Source organism: Polistes dominula, unplaced genomic scaffold (assembly GCF_049000335.1).
Source record: "Polistes dominula isolate Pdom_NZ unplaced genomic scaffold, Pdom_raw_medaka contig_26, whole genome shotgun sequence".
In the NCBI taxonomy this organism is placed as follows: Eukaryota; Metazoa; Arthropoda; class Insecta; order Hymenoptera; family Vespidae; genus Polistes; species Polistes dominula.
In genome coordinates, this window is record NW_028300939.1 from 1378905 (window position 1) to 1384904 (window position 6000).

Genomic DNA, 6000 nt, shown 5'->3' on the forward strand with positions numbered 1-6000 from the left:
TTGTTTAAAAGTACAAGATATATTATTGGAGTACCTTCCTCTTCGAAATTCACTTATAGACTGACTCATTGTTCTCTAAAACAAAACATTAATTAGAAAGTTGTTTATGATTTATCTTATGTTGATTATTTCTGCAACGATAATACAAATTCTAATAAAGAAAATTTAATATTATAACGTTCAGATTTTAACATTCTTTTCATTCTAATGGAATTAATTTATTCTTCATGCGCAGTGATGATTCTGAAACTAAAAATTATTTGTAATATAAATAGAGCGTATAAGAATATTAAAATAATTGTTAAATAATCGATAGAAGTATAGATTATTGTTTAAAAGTACGAGATAAATTATTGGAGTACCTTCCTCTTCGAAATTCACTTGCAGACTGACCCATTGTTCTCTAAAACAAAACTTTGATTAGAAAGTTGTTTATGATTTTTCTTATGTTGATTATTTCTGCAACGGTAATAAAAATTCTAATAAAGAAAATTCAATATTATAACGTACAGATTTTATTATTTTATCTATTCTAACGTAATTATTTTATTGTTCCTGCGCAGTGATAACTTCGAGTGTTTAATTGTCCTGTAATATAAGTACAGTGTATAAGAATATTATATTAATTGTTAATTAATCGATAGAAGTATTAATTATTGTTTAAAAGTACGAGATATATTATTGGAGTACCTTCCTCTTCGAAATTCACTTGCAGACTGACCCATTGTTCTCTAAAACAAAACATTAATTAGAAAGTTGTTTATGATTTTTCTTATGTTGATTATTTCTGCAACGGTAATAAAAATTCTAATAAAGAAAATTCAATATTATAACGTACAGATTTTATTATTTTATCTATTCTAACGTAATTATTTTATTGTTCCTGCGCAGTGATAACTTCGAGTGTTTAATTGTCCTGTAATATAAGTACAGTGTATAAGAATATTATATTAATTGTTAATTAATCGATAGAAGTATTAATTATTGTTTAAAAGTACGAGATATATTATTGGAGTACCTTCCTCTTCGAAATTCACTTGCAGACTGACCCATTGTTCTCTAAAACAAAACATTAATTAGAAAGTTGTTTATGATTTTTCTTATGTTGATTATTTCTACAACGGTAATACAAATTCTAATAAAGAAAATTTAATCTTATAACGTTCGGATTTAAACATTATTTTTATTCTAATGTGCTTAATTTATTGTTCATGCGCAGTGATGATTCTGAAACTAAAAATTATTTGTAATATAAGTACAGTGTATAAGAATATTATATTAATTGTTAATTAATCGATAGAAGTATTAATTATTGTTTAAAAGTACGAGATATATTAATGGAGTACCTTCCTCTTCGAAATTCACTTGCAGACTGACCCATTGTTCTCTAAAACAAAACATTAATTAGAAAGTTGTTTATGATTTTTCTTATGTTGATTATTTCTGCAACGGTAATACAAATTCTAATAAAGAAAATTTAATATTATAACGTTCAGATTTTAACATTCTTTTCATTCTAATGGAATTAATTTATTCTTCATGCGCAGTGATGATTCTGAAACTAAAAATTATTTGTAATATAAATAGAGCGTATAAGAATATTATATTAATTGTTAATTAATCGATAGAAGTATTAATTATTGTTTAAAAGTACGAGATATATTATTGGAGTACCTTCCTCTTCGAAATTCACTTGCAGACTGACCCATTGTTCTCTAAAACAAAACTTTGATTAGAAAGTTGTTTATGATTTTTCTTATGTTGATTATTTCTGCAACGGTGATACAAATTCTAATAAAGAAAATTTAATCTTATAACGTTCGGATTTAAACATTATTTTTATTCTAATGTGCTTAATTTATTGTTCATGCGCAGTGATGATTCTGAAACTAAAAATTATTTGTAATATAAGTACAGTGTATAAGAATATTATATTAATTGTTAATTAATCGATAGAAGTATTAATTATTGTTTAAAAGTACGAGATATATTAATGGAGTACCTTCCTCTTCGAAATTCACTTGCAGACTGACCCATTGTTCTCTAAAACAAAACATTAATTAGAAAGTTGTTTATGATTTTTCTTATGTGGATTATTTCTGTAACGATAATAATAATTCTAATAAAGAAAATTTAATCTTATAACGTTCGGATTTAAACATTATTTTTATTCTAATGTGCTTAATTTATTGTTCATGCGCAGTGATGATTCTGAAACTAAAAATTATTTGTAATATAAGTACAGTGTATAAGAATATTATATTAATTGTTAATTAATCGATAGAAGTATTAATTATTGTTTAAAAGTACGAGATATATTAATGGAGTACCTTCCTCTTCGAAATTCACTTGCAGACTGACCCATTGTTCTCTAAAACAAAACATTAATTAGAAAGTTGTTTATGATTTTTCTTATGTGGATTATTTCTGTAACGATAATAATAATTCTAATAATGAAAATTTAATATTATAACGTACAGATTTTATTATTTTATCTATTCTAACGTAATTATTTTATTGTTCCTGCGCAGTGATGACTTCGAATGTTTAATTGTCCTGTAATATAAGTACAGTGTATAAGAATATTATATTAATTATTAATTAATCGATAGAAGTATTAATTATTGTTTAAAAGTACGAGATATATTATTGGAGTACCTTCCTCTTCGAAATTCAATTGCAGACTGACCCATTGTTCTCTAAAACAAAACATTAATTAGAAAGTTGTTTATGATTTTTCTTATGTGGATTATTTCTGTAACGATAATAATAATTCTAATAATGAAAATTTAATATTATAACGTACAGATTTTATTATTTTATCTATTCTAACGTAATTATTTTATTGTTCCTGCGCAGTGATGACTTCGAGTGTTGAATTGTCCTGTAATATAAGTACAGTGTATAAGAATATTATATTAATTATTAATTAATCGATAGAAGTATTAATTATTGTTTAAAAGTACGAGATATATTATTGGAGTACCTTCCTCTTCGAAATTCACTTATACACTGAGCCGTTGTTCTTTAAAACTAAACATCAATTAGAAAGTTGTTTATATTTCTTTTTTTTATTTCGAGCATGTGTGCAACAATAATTATAATTCTAATAAAGAAAATTCAATATTATAACATACAGATTTTATTATTTTATTTATTCTAATGTAATTATTTTATTGTTCATGAGCAGTGATGACTTCGAGTGTTAAATTATTTGTAATATAAGTAGAGTGTATTAGAATATTAAAATAATTGTTAATTAATCGATAGAAGTATTAATAATTGTTTAAAAGTGTGAAATATATTTTTGGAGTTCCTTCCTCTTCGAAATTTATTTATACACTGAGCCGTTCATTAGAATGATAAAATAATTGTTAAATAATTAATATAAGTGCATATTGTTATCTAATAACTTATTACATATGATCTATGTACCTTTCCCTTCAAGATTCACCTTTTAACTGAGACATTATCCTCTATAAAAATGCTTTTATTCAATGTTGGTTATGTTGTTTTCCAAATGTTGCCCATGTATGTAACAAAATAAAACATTCCAATTAAACAGAGATTAACATTATAACTCTCTTCATGTAATAACTATTTTTATTAAATAAACATGTAACTTGTAATCATTATAAAAATAATGAATACAATAAAAAGAATGCATACTATAAACATTATCTCATTGCTCACGAGAAAAAAATCATGTATAAAAGAAACTTTGTCAAAGAAATTTGCAAAACAATTGACAATCTATCGCTTGCCAACAATAGAAAAGTCCCTATAATTTGTTTCTTCAACGTAAAAACTCGCCCTTATGATAAAGATTTAATTTTATACGTGTGGCAAGCGATAGATTGTCAATTGTTTTACAAATTTCTTTGACAAGGTTTCTTTTCTTCATGATTATTTTCTCGACTACCATAAGATAATGTTTTTATTCTGCATTCTTATTATTCTATTCATTATTTTTGTAATGTTTACAATTACAGTGTGTAAAGTATTGTGAAGAGTGAAAAGAGTGTAAAAATAAGAGAATTAAAATCTGAAATTCTGTTTATTTCGAATGTTATTTGCGTTGCATACATGGGCAAATTTGGAAAATAACCTAAACAACATTAAAATAAAAGCATTTTCACAAAGGATAATGTCTCAGTTAAAAGGTAAATCTTGAAGGGAAAGGTAGATAGATCATATGTAATAAGTTATTAGATAACAAAATGCACTTATATTAATTATTTAACAATTATTTTATTATTCTAATATTGTCTAATTACATTTCAGATTGTTTCTATGCATATACATTGGTTTAACCATTTTATATGTTTTAACATACATTAAATAGAAAATAATTTTGATTTATTATAAATTTATGTTTCTTTTTTCGATTAGAAATAAAATGTACACATTATTCATAATTATTCTAAAAATAATGAATAGAATAAAGAGAATGTAGTATCTTATAGCATAGAAAATCATGTGGAATAATCTTCGTGTGTGAATCGTGTATAAACGCTATTGTGAATATTTTTAAAACAATTATGCATCTGTGAAAGTATTTCAATTGTGAGGATTCTTAATCGATACAGATTTTGGGAATTTATTCTTTCATATGCTGTATTTCATATTAGACATTTTTCTATCGACAATTTTCTTCTATACGATTTTGTTTTTTTGTGCAAAACGACAAAGATCTCTTAATGTCTACATTGTCTTTATTCTATTCATTATTTTTAGAATATTTTTAAGTATTGTGTACATTTATTAGAAAAATAGAAATGATTTTTAATTTATTTAATAAATAAATTATCATATGTAGTTTGACCAGCGTGGTCATAAGGAAGGTCAGATTCTGTCCGTGTAAGAAGCCGTGATGACCCTTTTCTTGTTCAAAAAAATGAATTAGCCAATCACAGCCAAGCTTTCGTCCGAATTCTTCAGTTTCATGGCGTCATTCGTGGAGAACACATCGGAGTGTCATCGTCCCGTTAAGATCAGGTAATTAAAAGATATTTTGTAAGGTTCACACCTTTCTATTACAATATATAAAGGATATAAGGATCAATTTTGATTTTTTGAGTATATTTTGACAATTTTTATGCTTCTATATCGTATTTTTAATCATTCGAAATTTTTCTTATAGGTGGAAAGATCTACTGCGCATCATTTTGGCGCATGCAGTATTTTCGCGCCAGTCTTACGCGTCTGTTTTATGCACTGCAATATGGCGAATCTTTCGAATATTTTAATCTGTGATCTGTATACTTGTTGCAGCGGATTTTGTTATCCCGTTAATTTCAGGTAATTGTTTCAATTAATATTTTAATGTACACCTTCCTGTTATATATTAAATGATATATAACGAATATTATATATCAAATGCATACTACATGCATAATTTTTATACGTGAGTTTTTTCATATTTTACTTTTATTTTAGCTTTCTGAGCATTGGGAGAGTTGCAACACGAATTCACTAACCTTTTAATCTTGTGGCAACTTTTTTTATCTTCTCCATATACGGCGAGGTGAGCATTATTTTTTTTAAGTATAAGCATATAAGCATATAGAAATACTGCAGAAAGAGTGAGAGAGAAAGAATGAGAGAGAGAGAGGGAGGAAGAATAAGAAAACAATACACTCAACATATAAGCTATTATAAATGTGTATTTATATTTCCAGGAATTTCTCAAACCGACGACAAAACGTAAACAGCCGATAACATAGGTATAATAGCCGAGCGTTCGACCCTCCCAAGATCTCCTCTACCAAGGTTACGTAGTAACATACCTCGTATTCATTTTCTATCTTTCAACGAGGCTACATAACCGAAAATAAGGCGTATTAAACTATTTAATAATTTTATTTCTAACGTTATCGTTTTGATTTTAATAATTTAAAAAGTATTTCACATTGCATAGAATGGTATAAAAACTGGTTTATATTTTATGTTATTCTTTATTGAGTTTGCTGATACAATTACTGTTTTATATAGACAACT